General features: G+C 33.7%; 1 protein-coding gene and 1 long non-coding RNA gene across 2 annotated transcripts in view; one reads left to right on the forward strand and one right to left on the reverse strand.

The window, feature by feature from the left end:
* The window catches only part of LOC125763899 (uncharacterized), a 337,203-nt gene that overhangs the window by 236,844 nt on the left and 82,937 nt on the right, over nt 1-17,422 (forward strand). The gene's annotated exons all lie outside the window — the stretch shown is intronic.
* On the reverse strand, nt 3,233-7,580 carry LOC125764011 (uncharacterized). Its single transcript, XR_007418423.1, has 3 exons — nt 5,867-7,580; nt 4,121-4,249; nt 3,233-3,604 (listed from the first exon to the last, which is right to left on the reverse strand). It is a non-coding gene; the product is annotated as an uncharacterized LOC125764011 (long non-coding RNA).

The following is a 17,422-nucleotide window of genomic DNA, read 5'->3' on the forward strand; positions in this document are numbered from 1 at the left end:
TAAATTAAAAAAAGAATAAAAAATCAGAAAAAAATTTTTAAAAAAATTTCAGCTCGAAAATTTCATAAGGCTTACCCCTTACGATTTTTTTGGGAAATTTTGCAAAAAAATTTAAATTGTTTTATTTTAATGCCAATTGGTTGCAATAAGTTTCTTTTCAATCAAATAATGTTTTAAACAAAAAAAATAGTCAAAAATTATAAAAAAATCAAAAAATTCAAACAAATGAAAATTTACTAAGGCTCATTTTTGCGCCAACTTTTGCCTATAACTCGGTCGGTATCCAACGGATCGCCAATCTTTAACCTGTGGTCGATAGATGGCACCAATGGCTACATTTTCTTCTTGGACGGCCATGCCCTCAGAGCTCTGTGCCAGAAGTTATTCGAGGAACCAAGTTCCTTACCCTGTTTGAGAAAATGTAAAATTTTCTTCATTTTTGTATCAACTTTTGCCTATTACTCGGTCGGTATCCAACGGATCGTCAATCTTTAACCTGTGGTCGATAGATGGCACCAATGGCTACATTTTCTTCTTGGACGGCCATGCCCTCAGAGCTCTGTGCCAGAAGTTATTCGAGGAACCACGTTCCTTACCCTGTTTGAGAAAATGTAAAATTTTCCTCATTTTTGTATCAACTTTTGCCTATTACTCGGTCGGTATCCAACGGATCGTCAATCTTTAACCTGTGGTCGATAGATGGCACCAATGGCTACATTTTCTTCTTGGACGGCCATGCCCTCAGACCGCTGTGCCAGAAGTTATTCGAGGAACCAAGTTCCTTACCCTGTTTGAGAAAATGTAAAATTTTCTTCATTTTGGAGCAATGTAGCAAAATTTTTAAATGTGATATATTTTAATGGGAATTTGTTGCAATAAGTTTCTTTTCACTTAAATAGTGCTTTAAATTAAAAAAAGAATAAAAAATCAGAAAAAAAATTTTAAAAAAATTTCAGCTCGAAAATTTCATAAGGCTTACCCCTTACGATTTTTTTGGGAAATTTTGCAAAAAAATTTAAATTGTTTTATTTTAATGCCAATTGGTTGCAATAAGTTTCTTTTCAATCAAATAATGTTTTAAACAAAAAAAAAATAGTGAAAAATTATAAAAAAATCAAAAAATTCAAAAAAATGAAAATTTACTAAGGCTCAGCTTTGCGCCAACTTTTGCCTATAACTCGGTCGGTATCCAACGGATCGCCAATCTTTAACCTGTGGTCGATAGATGGCACCAATGGCTACATTTTCTTCTTGGACGGCCATGCCCTCAGAGCTCTGTGCCAGAAGTTATTCGAGGAACCAAGTTCCTTACCCTGTTTGAGAAAATGTAAAATTTTCTTCATTTTTGTATCAACTTTTGCCTATTACTCGGTCGGTATCCAACGGATCGTCAATCTTTAACCTGTGGTCGATAGATGGCACCAATGGCTACATTTTCTTCTTGGACGGCCATGCCCTCAGAGCTCTGTGCCAGAAGTTATTCGAGGAACCAAGTTCCTTACCCTGTTTGAGAAAATGTAAAATTTTCTTCATTTTGGAGCAATGTAGCAAAATTTTTAAATGTGATATATCTTAATGGGAATTTGTTGCAATAAGTTTCTTTTCACTTAAATAGTGCTTTAAATTAAAAAAAAGTATAAAAAATCAGAAAAAATTTTTTAAAAAAATTTCAACTCGAAAATTTCATAAGGCTTACCCCTTACGATTTTTTTGGGAAATTTTGCAAAAAAATTTAAATTGTTTTATTTTAATGCCAATTGGTTGCAATAAGTTTCTTTTCAATCAAATAATGTTTTAAACAAAAAAAATAGTCAAAAATTATAAAAAAATCAAAAAATTCAAACAAATGAAAATTTACTAAGGCTCATTTTTGCGCCAACTTTTGCCTATAACTCGGTCGGTATCCCACGGATCGCCAATCTTTAACCTGTGGTCGATAGATGGCACCAATGGCTACATTTTCTTCTTGGACGGCCATGCCCTCAGACCGCTGTGCCAGAAGTTATTCGAGGAACCAAGTTCCTTACCCTGTTTGAGAAAATGTAAAATTTTCCTCAGTTTTGTATCAACTTTTGCCTATAACTCGGTCGGTATCCAACGGATCGCCAATGTTTAACCTGTGGTCGATAGATGGCACCAATGGCTACATTTTCTTCTTGGACGGCCATGCCCTCAGACCGCTGTGCCAGAAGTTATTCGAGGAACCAAGTTCCTTACCCTGTTTGAGAAAATGTAAAATTTTCCTCATTTTGGAGCAATGTAGCAAATTTTTTAAATGTGATATATTTTAATGGGAATTTGTTGCAATAAGTTTCTTTTCACTTAAATAGTGCTTTAAATTAAAAAAAGAATAAAAAATCAGAAAAAAATTTTTTAAAAAATTTAGCTCGAAAATTTCATAAGGCTTACCCCTTACGATTTTTTTGGGAAATTTTGCAAAAAAATTTAAATTGTTTTATTTTAATGCCAATTGGTTGCAATAAGTTTCTTTTCAATCAAATAATGTTTTAAACAAAAAAAATAGTAAAAAATTATAAAAAAATCAAAAAATTCAAAAAAATGAAAATTTACTAAGGCTCAGTTTTGCGCCAACTTTTGCCTATAACTCGGTCGGTATCCAACGGATCGCCAATCTTTAACCTGTGGTCGATAGATGGCACCAATGGCTACATTTTCTTCTTGGACGGCCATGCCCTCAGACCTCTGTGCCAGAAGTTATTCGAGGAACCAAGTTCCTTACCCTGTTTGGGAAAATGTAAAATTTTCTTCATTTTTGTATCAACTTTTGCCTATTACTCGGTCGGTATCCAACGGATCGTCAATCTTTAACCTGTGATCGATAGATGGCACCAATGGCTACATTTTCTTCTTGGACGGCCATGCCCTCAGCCCTCTGTGCCAGAAGTTATTCGAGGAACCAAGTTCCTTACCCTGTTTGAGAAAATGTAAAATTTTCCTCATTTTGGAGCAATGTAGCAAATTTTTTAAATGTGATATATTTTAATGGGAATTTGTTGCAATAAGTTTCTTTTCACTTAAATAGTGCTTTAAATTAAAAAAAGAATAAAAAATCAGAAAAAAATTTTTTAAAAAATTTAGCTCGAAAATTTCATAAGGCTTACCCCTTACGATTTTTTTGGGAAATTTTGCAAAAAAATTTAAATTGTTTTATTTTAATGCCAATTGGTTGCAATAAGTTTCTTTTCAATCAAATAATGTTTTAAACAACAAAAATAGTAAAAAATTATAAAAAAATCAAAAAATTCAAAAAAATGAAAATTTACTAAGGCTCAGTTTTGCGCCAACTTTTGCCTATAACTCGGTCGGTATCCAACGGATCGCCAATCTTTAACCTGTGGTCGATAGATGGCACCAATGGCTACATTTTCTTCTTGGACGGCCATGCCCTCAGACCTCTGTGCCAGAAGTTATTCGAGGAACCAAGTTCCTTACCCTGTTTGGGAAAATGTAAAATTTTCTTCATTTTTGTATCAACTTTTGCCTATTACTCGGTCGGTATCCAACGGATCGTCAATCTTTAACCTGTGATCGATAGATGGCACCAATGGCTACATTTTCTTCTTGGACGGCCATGCCCTCAGTCCTCTGTGCCAGAAGTTATTCGAGGAACCAAGTTCCTTACCCTGTTTGAGAAAATGTAAAATTTTCCTCATTTTGGAGCAATGTAGCAAAATTTTTAAATGTGATATATTTTAATGGGAATTTGTTGCAATAAGTTTCTTTTCACTTAAATAGTGCTTTTAATTAAAAAAAGTATAAAAAATCAGAAAAAAAAATTTTAAAAAAATTTCAACTCGAAAATTTCATCCCTTACGATTTTTTTGGGAAATTTTGCAAAAAAATTTAAATTGTTTTATTTTAATGCCAATTGGTTGCAATAAGTTTCTTTTCAATCAAATAATGTTTTAAACAAAAAAAATAGTCAAAAATTATAAAAAAATCAAAAAAATCAAACAAATGAAAATTTACTAAGGCTCATTTTTGCGCCAACTTTTGCCTATAACTCGGTCGGTATCCAACGGATCGCCAATCTTTAACCTGTGGTCGATAGATGGCACCAATGGCTACATTTTCTTCTTGGACGGCCATGCCCTCAGACCTCTGTGCCAGAAGTTATTCGAGGAACCAAGTTCCTTACCCTGTTTGGGAAAATGTAAAATTTTCTTCATTTTTGTATCAACTTTTGCCTATTACTCGGTCGGTATCCAACGGATCGTCAATCTTTAACCTGTGATCGATAGATGGCACCAATGGCTACATTTTCTTCTTGGACGGCCATGCCCTCAGCCCTCTGTGCCAGAAGTTATTCGAGGAACCAAGTTCCTTACCCTGTTTGAGAAAATGTAAAATTTTCCTCATTTTGGAGCAATGTAGCAAATTTTTTAAATGTGATATATTTTAATGGGAATTTGTTGCAATAAGTTTCTTTTCACTTAAATAGTGCTTTAAATTAAAAAAAGAATAAAAAATCAGAAAAAAATTTTTTAAAAAATTTAGCTCGAAAATTTCATAAGGCTTACCCCTTACGATTTTTTTGGGAAATTTTGCAAAAAAATTTAAATTGTTTTATTTTAATGCCAATTGGTTGCAATAAGTTTCTTTTCAATCAAATAATGTTTTAAACAAAAAAAATAGTAAAAAATTATAAAAAAATCAAAAAATTCAAAAAAATGAAAATTTACTAAGGCTCAGTTTTGCGCCAACTTTTGCCTATAACTCGGTCGGTATCCAACGGATCGCCATTCTTTAACCTGTGGTCGATAGATGGCACCAATGGCTACATTTTCTTCTTGGACGGCCATGCCCTCAGAGCTCTGTGCCAGAAGTTATTCGAGGAACCAAGTTCCTTACCCTGTTTGAGAAAATGTAAAATTTTCTTCATTTTTGTATCAACTTTTGCCTATTACTCGGTCGGTATCCAACGGATCGTCAATCTTTAACCTGTGGTCGATAGATGGCACCAATGGCTACATTTTCTTCTTGGACGGCCATGCCCTCAGAGCTCTGTGCCAGAAGTTATTCGAGGAACCACGTTCCTTACCCTGTTTGAGAAAATGTAAAATTTTCCTCATTTTTGTATCAACTTTTGCCTATTACTCGGTCGGTATCCAACGGATCGTCAATCTTTAACCTGTGGTCGATAGATGGCACCAATGGCTACATTTTCTTCTTGGACGGCCATGCCCTCAGACCGCTGTGCCAGAAGTTATTCGAGGAACCAAGTTCCTTACCCTGTTTGAGAAAATGTAAAATTTTCCTCATTTTGGAGCAACTTAGCAAAATTTTTAAATGTGATATATTTTAATGGGAATTTGTTGCAATGAGTTTCTTTTCACTTAAATAGTGCTTTAAATTAAAAAAAGAATAAAAAATCAGAAAAATTTTTTAAAAAAATTTCAGCTCGAAAATTTCATAAGGCTTACCCCTTACGATTTTTTTGGGAAATTTTGCAAAAAAATTTAAATTGTTTTATTTTAATGCCAATTGGTTGCAATAAGTTTCTTTTCAATCAAATAATGTTTTAAACAAAAAAAATAGTCAAAAATTAAAAAAAAAATCAAAAAATTCAAACAAATGAAAATTTACTAAGGCTCATTTTTGCGCCAACTTTTGCCTATAACTCGGTCGGTATCCCACGGATCGCCAATCTTTAACCTGTGGTCGATAGATGGCACCAATGGCTACATTTTCTTCTTGGAAGGCCATGCCCTCAGACCGCTGTGCCAGAAGTTATTCAAGGAACCAAGTTCCTTACCCTGTTTGAGAAAATGTAAAATTTTCCTCATTTTTGTATCAACTTTTGCCTATTACTCGGTCGGTATCCAACGGATCGTCAATCTTTAACCTGTGGTCGATAGATGGCACCAATGGCTACATTTTCTTCTTGGACGGCCATGCCCTCAGACCGCTGTGCCAGAAGTTATTCGAGGAACCAAGTTCCTTACCCTGTTTGAGAAAATGTAAAATTTTCCTCATTTTGGAGCAATGTAGCAAATTTTTTAAATGTGATATATTTTAATGGGAATTTGTTGCAATAAGTTTCTTTTCACTTAAATAGTGCTTTAAATTAAAAAAAGAATAAAAAATCAGAAAAAAATTTTTAAAAAAATTTCAGCTCGAAAATTTCATAAGGCTTACCCCTTACGATTTTTTTGGGAAATTTTGCAAAAAAATTTAAATTGTTTTATTTTAATGCCAATTGGTTGCAATAAGTTTCTTTTCAATCAAATAATGTTTTAAACAAAAAAAATAGTCAAAAATTATAAAAAAATCAAAAAATTCAAACAAATGAAAATTTACTAAGGCTCATTTTTGCGCCAACTTTTGCCTATAACTCGGTCGGTATCCAACGGATCGCCAATCTTTAACCTGTGGTCGATAGATGGCACCAATGGCTACATTTTCTTCTTGGACGGCCATGCCCTCAGAGCTCTGTGCCAGAAGTTATTCGAGGAACCAAGTTCCTTACCCTGTTTGAGAAAATGTAAAATTTTCTTCATTTTTGTATCAACTTTTGCCTATTACTCGGTCGGTATCCAACGGATCGTCAATCTTTAACCTGTGGTCGATAGATGGCACCAATGGCTACATTTTCTTCTTGGACGGCCATGCCCTCAGAGCTCTGTGCCAGAAGTTATTCGAGGAACCACGTTCCTTACCCTGTTTGAGAAAATGTAAAATTTTCCTCATTTTTGTATCAACTTTTGCCTATTACTCGGTCGGTATCCAACGGATCGTCAATCTTTAACCTGTGGTCGATAGATGGCACCAATGGCTACATTTTCTTCTTGGACGGCCATGCCCTCAGACCGCTGTGCCAGAAGTTATTCGAGGAACCAAGTTCCTTACCCTGTTTGAGAAAATGTAAAATTTTCTTCATTTTGGAGCAATGTAGCAAAATTTTTAAATGTGATATATTTTAATGGGAATTTGTTGCAATAAGTTTCTTTTCACTTAAATAGTGCTTTAAATTAAAAAAAGAATAAAAAATCAGAAAAAAAATTTTAAAAAAATTTCAGCTCGAAAATTTCATAAGGCTTACCCCTTACGATTTTTTTGGGAAATTTTGCAAAAAAATTTAAATTGTTTTATTTTAATGCCAATTGGTTGCAATAAGTTTCTTTTCAATCAAATAATGTTTTAAACAAAAAAAAATAGTGAAAAATTATAAAAAAATCAAAAAATTCAAAAAAATGAAAATTTACTAAGGCTCAGTTTTGCGCCAACTTTTGCCTATAACTCGGTCGGTATCCAACGGATCGCCAATCTTTAACCTGTGGTCGATAGATGGCACCAATGGCTACATTTTCTTCTTGGACGGCCATGCCCTCAGACCGCTGTGCCAGAAGTTATTCAAGGAACCACGTTCCTTACCCTGTTTGAGAAAATGTAAAATTTTCTTCATTTTGGAGCAATGTAGCAAAATTTTTAAATGTGATATATTTTAATGGGAATTTGTTGCAATAAGTTTCTTTTCACTTAAATAGTGCTTTAAATTAAAAAAAGTATAAAAAATCAGAAAAAATTTTTTAAAAAAATTTTAACTCGAAAATTTCATAAGGCTTACCCCTTACGATTTTTTTGGGAAATTTTGCAAAAAAATTTAAATTGTTTTATTTTAATGCCAATTGGTTGCAATAAGTTTCTTTTCAATTAAATAATGTTTTAAACAAAAAAAAATAGTCAAAAATTATAAAAAAATCAAAAAAATCAAACAAATGAAAATTTACTAAGGCTCATTTTTGTATCAACTTTTGCCTATTACTCGGTCGGTATCCAACGGATCGTCAATCTTTAACCTGTGATCGATAGATGGCACCAATGGCTACATTTTCTTCTTGGACGGCCATGCCCTCAGAGCTCTGTGCCAGAAGTTATTCGAGGAACCAAGTTCCTTACCCTGTTTGAGAAAATGTAAAATTTTCTTCATTTTTGTATCAACTTTTGCCTATTACTCGGTCGGTATCCAACGGATCGTCAATCTTTAACCTGTGGTCGATAGATGGCACCAATGGCTACATTTTCTTCTTGGACGGCCATGCCCTCAGACCGCTGTGCCAGAAGTTATTCGAGGAACCAAGTTCCTTACCCTGTTTGAGAAAATGTAAAATTTTCCTCATTTTGGAGCAATGTAGCAAATTTTTTAAATGTGATATATTTTAATGGGAATTTGTTGCAATAAGTTTCTTTTCACTTAAATAGTGCTTTAAATTAAAAAAAGTATAAAAAATCAGAAAAAAAATTTTAAAAAAATTTCAGCTCGAAAATTTCATAAGGCTTACCCCTTACGATTTGTTTGGGAAATTTTGCAAAAAAATTTAAATTGTTTTATTTTAATGCCAATTGGTTGCAATAAGTTTCTTTTCAATCAAATAATGTTTTAAACAAAAAAATAGTCAAAAAATTTTTAAAAAATCAAAAAATTCAAACAAATGAAAATTTACTAAAGTTCATTTTTGCGCCAACTTTTGCCTATAACTCGGTCGGTATCCCACGGATCGCCAATCTTTAACCTCTGGTCGATAGATGGCACCAATGGCTACATTTTCTTCTTGGACGGCCATGCCCTCAGACCGCTGTGCCAGAAGTTATTCAAGGAACCACGTTCCTTACCCTGTTTGAGAAAATGTAAAATTTTCTTCATTTTTGCGCCAACTTTTGCCTATAACTCGGTCGCTATCCAACGGATCGTCAATCTTCAACCTGTGGTCGATAGATGGCACCAATGGCTACATTTTCTTCTTGGACGGCCATGCTCTCAGACCTCTGTGTCAGAAGTTATTCGAGGAACCAAGTTCCTTACCCTGTTTGAGAAAATGTAAAATTTTCTTCATTTTTGTATAAACTTTTGCCTATTACTCGGTCGGTATCCAACGGATCGTCAATCTTTAACCTGTGATCGATAGATGGCACCAATGGCTACATTTTCTTCTTGGACGGCTATGCCCTCAGACCTCTGTGCCACAAGTTATTCGAGGAACCAAGTTCCTTACCCTGTTTGAGAAAATGTAAAATTTTCCTCATTTTAGAGCAATGTAGCAAAATTTTTAAAAGTGATATATTTTAATGGGAATTTGTTGCAATAAGTTTCTTTTCACTTAAATAGTGCTTTAAATTAAAAATAGAATAAAAAATCAGAAAAAAATTTTAAAAAATTTCAGCTCGAAAATTTCATAAGGCTTACCCCTTACGATTTTTTTGGGAAATTTTGCAAAAAAATTTAAATTGTTTTATTTTAATGCCAATTGGTTCCAATAAGTTTCTTTTCAATCAAATAATGTTTTAAACAAAAAAAAAATAGTAAAAAATTATAAAAAAAATCAAAAAATTCAAAAAAATGAAAATTTACTAAGGCTCATTTTTGCGCCAACTTTTGCCTATAACTCGGTCGCTATCCAACGGATCGTCAATCTTTAACCTGTGGTCGATAGATGGCACCAATGGCTACATTTTCTTCTTGGACGGCCATGCTCTCAGACCTCTGTGTCAGAAGTTATTCGAGGAACCAAGTTCCTTACCCTGTTTGAGAAAATGTAAAATTTTCTTACGATTACGAAACCCCTTACGATTTTTTTGGGAAATTTTGCACAAAAATTTAAATTGTTTTATTTTAATGCCAATTGGTTGCAATAAGTTTCTTTTCAATCAAATAATGTTTTAAACAAAAAAAAAAATAGTAAAAAATTATAAAAAAAATCAAAAAATTCAAAAAAATGAAAATTTACTAAGGCTCATTTTTGCGCCAACTTTTGCCTATAACTCGGTCGCTATCCAACGGATCGTCAATCTTTAACCTGTGGTCGATAGATGGCACCAATGGCTACATTTTCTTCTTGGACGGCCATGCTCTCAGACCTCTGTGTCAGAAGTTATTCGAGGAACCAAGTTCCTTACCCTGTTTGAGAAAATGTAAAATTTTCTTCATTTTTGTATAAACTTTTGCCTATTACTCGGTCGGTATCCAACGGATCGTCAATCTTTAACCTGTGATCGATAGATGGCACCAATGGCTACATTTTCTTCTTGGACGGCTATGCCCTCAGACCTCTGTGCCACAAGTTATTCGAGGAACCAAGTTCCTTACCCTGTTTGAGAAAATGTAAAATTTTCCTCATTTTAGAGCAATGTAGCAAAATTTTTAAATGTGATATATTTTAATGGGAATTTGTTGCAATAAGTTTCTTTTCACTTAAATAGTGCTTTAAATTAAAAATAGAATAAAAAATCAGAAAAAAATTTTAAAAAATTTCAGCTCGAAAATTTCATAAGGCTTACCCCTTACGATTTTTTTGGGAAATTTTGCAAAAAAATTTAAATTGTTTTATTTTAATGCCAATTGGTTGCAATAAGTTTCTTTTCAATCAAATAATGTTTTAAACAAAAAAAAATAGTAAAAAATTATAAAAAAAAATCAAAAAATTCAAAAAAATGAAAATTTACTAAGGCTCATTTTTGCGCCAACTTTTGCCTATAACTCGGTCGCTATCCAACGTATCGTCAATCTTTAACCTGTGGTCGATAGATGGCAATGGCTACATTTTCTTCTTGGACGGCCATGCCCTCAGACCGCTGTGCCAGAAGTTATTCAAGGAACCACGTTCCTTACCCTGTTTGAGAAAATGTAAAATTTTCCTCATTTTTGTATCAACTTTTGCCTATAACTCGGTCGGTATCCAACGGATCGCCAATCTTTAACCTGTGGTCGATAGATGGCACCAATGGCTACATTTTCTTCTTGGACGGCCATGCCCTCAGACCGCTGTGCCAGAAGTTATTCGAGGAACCAAGTTCCTTACCCTGTTTGAGAAAATGTAAAATTTTCTTCATTTTGGAGCAATGTAGCAAAATTTTTAAATGTGATATATTTTAATGCGAATTTGTTGCAATAAGTTTCTTTTCACTTAAATAGTGCTTTAAATTAAAAAAAGTATAAAAAATCAGAAAAAAATTTTTAAAAAAATTTCAAGTCGAAAATTTCGTAAGGCTTACCCCTTACGATTTTTTTGGGAAATTTTGCAAAAAAAATTAAATTGTTTTATTTTAATGCCAATTGGTTGCAATAAGTTTCTTTTCAATCAAATAATGTTTTAAACAAAAAAAATAGTCAAAAATTATAAAAAAATCAAAAAATTCAAACAAATGAAAATTTACTAAGGCTCATTTTTGCGCCAACTTTTTCCTATAACTCGGTCGGTATCCCACGGATCGCCAATCTTTAACCTGTGGTCGATAGATGGCACCAATGGCTACATTTTCTTCTTGGACGGCCATGCCCTCAGACCGCTGTGCCAGAAGTTATTCAAGGAACCACGTTCCTTACCCTGTTTGAGAAAATGTAAAATTTTCCTCATTTTTGTATCAACTTTTGCCTATAACTCGGTCGGTATCCAACGGATCGCCAATCTTTAACCTGTGGTCGATAGATGGCACCAATGGCTACATTTTCTTCTTGGACGGCCATGCCCTCAGACCGCTGTGCCAGAAGTTATTCGAGGAACCAAGTTCCTTACCCTGTTTGAGAAAATGTAAAATTTTCTTCATTTTGGAGCAATGTAGCAAAATTTTTAAATGTGATATATTTTAATGCGAATTTGTTGCAATAAGTTTCTTTTCACTTAAATAGTGCTTTAAATTAAAAAAAGTATAAAAAATCAGAAAAAAATTTTAAAAAAATTTCAACTCGAAAATTTCATAAGGCTTACCCCTTACGATTTTTGTGGGAAATTTTGCAAAAAAATTTAAATTGTTTTATTTTAATGCCAATTGGTTGCAATAAGTTTCTTTTCAATCAAATAATGTTTTAAACAAAAAAAAAAGTCAAAAATTATAAAAAAATCAAAAAATTCAAACAAATGAAAATTTACTAACGCTCATTTTTGCGCCAACTTTTTCCTATAACTCGGTAGGTATCCCACGGATCGCCAATCTTTAACCTGTGGTCAATAGATGGCACCAATGGCTACATTTTCTTCTTGGACGGCCATGCCCTCAGACCGCTGTGCCAGAAGTTATTCAAGGAACCATGTTCCTTACCCTGTTTGAGAAAATGTAAAATTTTCTTCATTTTTGTATCAACTTTTGCCTATTACTCGGTCGGTATCCAACGGATCGTCAATCTTTAACCTGTGGTCGATAGATGGCACCAATGGCTACATTTTCTTCTTGGACGGCCATGCCCTCAGACCGCTGTGCCAGAAGTTATTCGAGGAACCAAGTTCCTTACCCTGTTTGAGAAAATGTAAAATTTTCTTCATTTTGGAGCAATGTAGCAAAATTTTTAAATGTGATATATTTTAATGCGAATTTGTTGCAATAAGTTTCTTTTCACTTAAATAGTGCTTTAAATTAAAAAAAGTATAAAAAATCAGAAAAAATTTTTTAAAAAAATTTCAAGTCGAAAATTTTGTAAGGCTTACCCCTTACGATTTTTTTGGGAAATTTTGCAAAAAAATTTAAATTGTTTTATTTTAATGCCAATTGGTTCCAATAAGTTTCTTTTCAATCAAATAATATTTTAAACAAAAAAAATAGTCAAAAATTATAAAAAAATCAAAAAATTCAAACAAATGAAAATTTACTAAGGTTCATTTTTGCGCCAACTTTTGCCTATAACTCGGTCGGTATCCCACGGATCGCCAATCTTTAACCTCTGGTCGATAGATGGCACCAATGGCTACATTTTCTTCTTGGACGGCCATGCCCTCAGACCGCTGTGCCAGAAGTTATTCAAGGAACCACGTTCCTTACCCTGTTTGAGAAAATGTAAAATTTTCTTCATTTTTGTATCAACTTTTGCCTATTACTCGGTCGGTATCCAACGGATCGCCAATCTTTAACCTGTGGTCGATAGATGGCACCAATGGCTACATTTTCTTCTTGGACGGCCATGCCCTCAGACCGCTGTGCCAGAAGTTATTCGAGGAACCAAGTTCCTTACCCTGTTTGAGAAAATGTAAAATTTTCCTCATTTTGGAGCAATGTAGCAAAATTTTTAAATGTGATATATTTTAATGGGAATTTGTTGCAATAAGTTTCTTTTCACTTAAATAGTGCTTTAAATTAAAAAAAGTATAAAAAATCAGAAAAAAAATTTTAAAAAAATTTCAGCTCGAAAATTTCATAAGGCTTACCCCTTACGATTTTTTTGGGAAATTTTGCAAAAAAATTTAAATTGTTTTATTTTAATGCCAATTGGTTGCAATAAGTTTCTTTTCAATCAAATAATGTTTTAAACAAAAAAATAGTCAAAAATTATAAAAAAATCAAAAAATTCAAACAAATGAAAATTTACTAAGGCTCATTTTTGCGCCAACTTTTGCCTATAACTCGGTCGGTATCCCACGGATCGCCAATCTTTAACCTGTGGTCGATAGATGGCACCAATGGCTACATTTTCTTCTTGGACGGCCATGCCCTCAGACCGCTGTGCCAGAAGTTATTCGAGGAACCAAGTTCCTTATCCTGTTTGAGAAAATGTAAAATTTTCCTCATTTTGGAGCAATGTAGCAAAATTTTTAAATGTGCTATATTTTAATGGGAATTTGTTGCAATAAGTTTCTTTTCACTTAAATAGTGCTTTAAATTAAAAAAAGTATAAAAAATCAGAAAAAATTTTTGAAAAAAATTTCAACTCGAAAATTTCATAAGGCGTACCCCTTACGATTTTTTTGGGAAATTTTGCAAAAAAATTTAAATTGTTTTATTTTAATGCCAATTGGTTGCAATAAGTTTCTTTTCAATCAAATAATGTTTTAAACAAAAAAAATAGTCAAAAATTATAAAAAAATCAAAAAATTCAAACAAATGAAAATTTACTAAGGCTCATTTTTGCGCCAACTTTTGCCTATAACTCGGTCGGTATCCCACGGATCGCCAATCTTTAACCTGTGGTCGATAGATGGCACCAATGGCTACATTTTCTTCTTGGACGGCCATGCCCTCAGACCGCTGTGCCAGAAGTTATTCGAGGAAACACGTTCCTTACCCTGTTTGAGAAAATGTAAAATTTTCTTCATTTTTGTATCAACTTTTGCCTATTACTCGGTCGGTATCCAACGGATCGTCAATCTTTAACCTGTGGTCGATAGATGGCACCAATGGCTACATTTTCTTCTTGGACGGCCATGCCCTCAGACCGCTGTGCCAGAAGTTATTCGAGGAACCAAGTTCCTTACCCTGTTTGAGAAAATGTAAAATTTTCCTCATTTTGGAGCAATGTAGCAAAATTTTTAAATGTGATATATTTTAATGGGAATTTGTTGCAATAAGTTTCTTTTCACTTAAATAGTGCTTTAAATTAAAAAAAGAATAAAAAATCAGAAAAAAAATTTTAAAAAAATTTCAACTCGAAAATTTCATAAGGCTTACCCCTTACGATTTTTTTGGGAAATTTTGCAAAAAAATTTAAATTGTTTTATTTTAATGCCAATTGGTTGCAATAAGTTTCTTTTCAATCAAATAATGTTTTAAACAAAAAAATAGTCAAAAATTATAAAAAAATCAAAAAATTCAAACAAATGAAAATTTACTAAGGCTCATTTTTGCGCCAACTTTTGCCTATAACTCGGTCGGTATCCCACGGATCGCCAATCTTTAACCTGTGGTCGATAGATGGCACCAATGGCTACATTTTCTTCTTGGACGGCCATGCCCTCAGACCTCTGTGCCAGAAGTTATTCAAGGAACCACGTTCCTTACCCTGTTTGAGAAAATGTAAAATTTTCCTCATTTTTGTATCAACTTTTGCCTATAACTCGGTCGGTATCCAACGGATCGCCAATCTTTAAACTGTGGTCGATAGATGGCACCAATGGCTACATTTTCTTCTTGGACGGCCATGCCCTCAGACCTCTGTGCCAGAAGTTATTCGAGGAACCAAGTTCCCTACCCTGTTTGAGAAAATGTAAAATTTTCTTCATTTTGGAGCAATGTAGCAAAATTTTTAAATGTGATATATTTTAATGCGAATTTGTTGCAATAAGTTTCTTTTCACTTAAATAGTGCTTTAAATTAAAAAAAGTATAAAAAATCAGAAAAAAATTTTTTAAAAAATTTCAAGTCGAAAATTTCGTAAGGCTTACCCCTTACGATTTTTTTGGGAAATTTTGCAAAAAAAAATTAAATTGTTTTATTTTAATGCCAATTGGTTGCAATAAGTTTCTTTTCAATCAAATAATGTTTTAAACAAAAAAAATAGTCAAAAATTATAAAAAAATCAAAAAATTCAAACAAATGAAAATTTACTAAGGTTCATTTTTGCGCCAACTTTTGCCTATAACTCGGTCGGTATCCCACGGATCGCCAATCTTTAACCTGTGGTCGATAGATGGCACCAATGGCTACATTTTCTTCTTGGACGGCCATGCCCTCAGACCGCTGTGCCAGAAGTTATTCGAGGAACCAAGTTCCTTACCCTGTTTGAGAAAATGTAAAATTTTCCTCATTTTTGTATCAACTTTTGCCTATAACTCGGTCGGTATCCAACGGATCGCCAATCTTTAACCTGTGGTCGATAGATGGCACCAATGGCTACATTTTCTTCTTGGACGGCCATGCCCTCAGACCTCTGTGCCAGAAGTTATTCGAGGAACCAAGTTCCCTACCCTGTTTGAGAAAATGTAAAATTTTCTTCATTTTTGTATCAACTTTTGCCTATTACTCGGTCGGTATCCAACGGATCGTCAATCTTTAACCTGTGGTCGATAGATGGCACCAATGGCTACATTTTCTTCTTGGACGGCCATGCCCTCAGAGCTCTGTGCCAGAAGTTATTCGAGGAAACACGTTCCTTACCCTGTTTGAGAAAATGTAAAATTTTCTTCATTTTTGTATCAACTTTTGCCTATTACTCGGTCGGTATCCAACGGATCGTCAATCTTTAACCTGTGGTCGATAGATGGCACCAATGGCTACATTTTCTTCTTGGACGGCCATGCCCTCAGACCGCTGTGCCAGAAGTTATTCGAGGAACCAAGTTCCTTACCCTGTTTGAGAAAATGTAAAATTTTCTTCATTTTGGAGCAATGTAGCAAAATTTTTAAATGTGATATATTTTAATGCGAATTTGTTGCAATAAGTTTCTTTTCACTTAAATAGTGCTTTAAATTAAAAAAAGTATAAAAAATCAGAAAAAATTTTTTAAAAAAATTTCAAGTCGAAAATTTTGTAAGGCTTACCCCTTACGATTTTTTTGGGAAATTTTGCAAAAAAATTTAAATTGTTTTATTTTAATGCCAATTGGTTCCAATAAGTTTCTTTTCAATCAAATAATGTTTTAAACAAAAAAAATAGTCAAAAATTATAAAAAAATCAAAAAATTCAAACAAATGAAAATTTACTAAGGTTCATTTTTGCGCCAACTTTTGCCTATAACTCGGTCGGTATCCCACGGATCGCCAATCTTTAACCTCTGGTCGATAGATGGCACCAATGGCTACATTTTCTTCTTGGACGGCCATGCCCTCAGACCGCTGTGCCAGAAGTTATTCAAGGAACCACGTTCCTTACCCTGTTTGAGAAAATGTAAAATTTTCTTCATTTTTGTATCAACTTTTGCCTATTACTCGGTCGGTATCCAACGGATCGCCAATCTTTAACCTGTGGTCGATAGATGGCACCAATGGCTACATTTTCTTCTTGGACGGCCATGCCCTCAGACCGCTGTGCCAGAAGTTATTCGAGGAACCAAGTTCCTTACCCTGTTTGAGAAAATGTAAAATTTTCCTCATTTTGGAGCAATGTAGCAAAATTTTTAAATGTGCTATATTTTAATGGGAATTTGTTGCAATAAGTTTCTTTTCACTTAAATAGTGCTTTAAATTAAAAAAAGTATAAAAAATCAGAAAAAATTTTTGAAAAAAATTTCAACTCGAAAATTTCATAAGGCTTACCCCTTACGATTTTTTTGGGAAATTTTGCAAAAAAATTTAAATTGTTTTATTTTAATGCCAATTGGTTGCAATAAGTTTCTTTTCAATCAAATAATGTTTTAAACAAAAAAAATAGTCAAAAATTATAAAAAAATCAAAAAATTCAAACAAATGAAAATTTACTAAGGCTCATTTTTGCGCCAACTTTTGCCTATAACTCGGTCGGTATCCCACGGATCGCCAATCTTTAACCTGTGGTCGATAGATGGCACCAATGGCTACATTTTCTTCTTGGACGGCCATGCCCTCAGACCGCTGTGCCAGAAGTTATTCGAGGAAACACGTTCCTTACCCTGTTTGAGAAAATGTAAAATTTTCTTCATTTTTGTATCAACTTTTGCCTATTACTCGGTCGGTATCCAACGGATCGTCAATCTTTAACCTGTGGTCGATAGATGGCACCAATGGCTACATTTTCTTCTTGGACGGCCATGCCCTCAGACCGCTGTGCCAGAAGTTATTCGAGGAACCAA

The sequence above is a fragment of the Anopheles funestus genome, chromosome 2RL, assembly GCF_943734845.2.
Source record: "Anopheles funestus chromosome 2RL, idAnoFuneDA-416_04, whole genome shotgun sequence".
NCBI lineage: Eukaryota > Metazoa > Arthropoda > Insecta > Diptera > Culicidae > Anopheles > Anopheles funestus.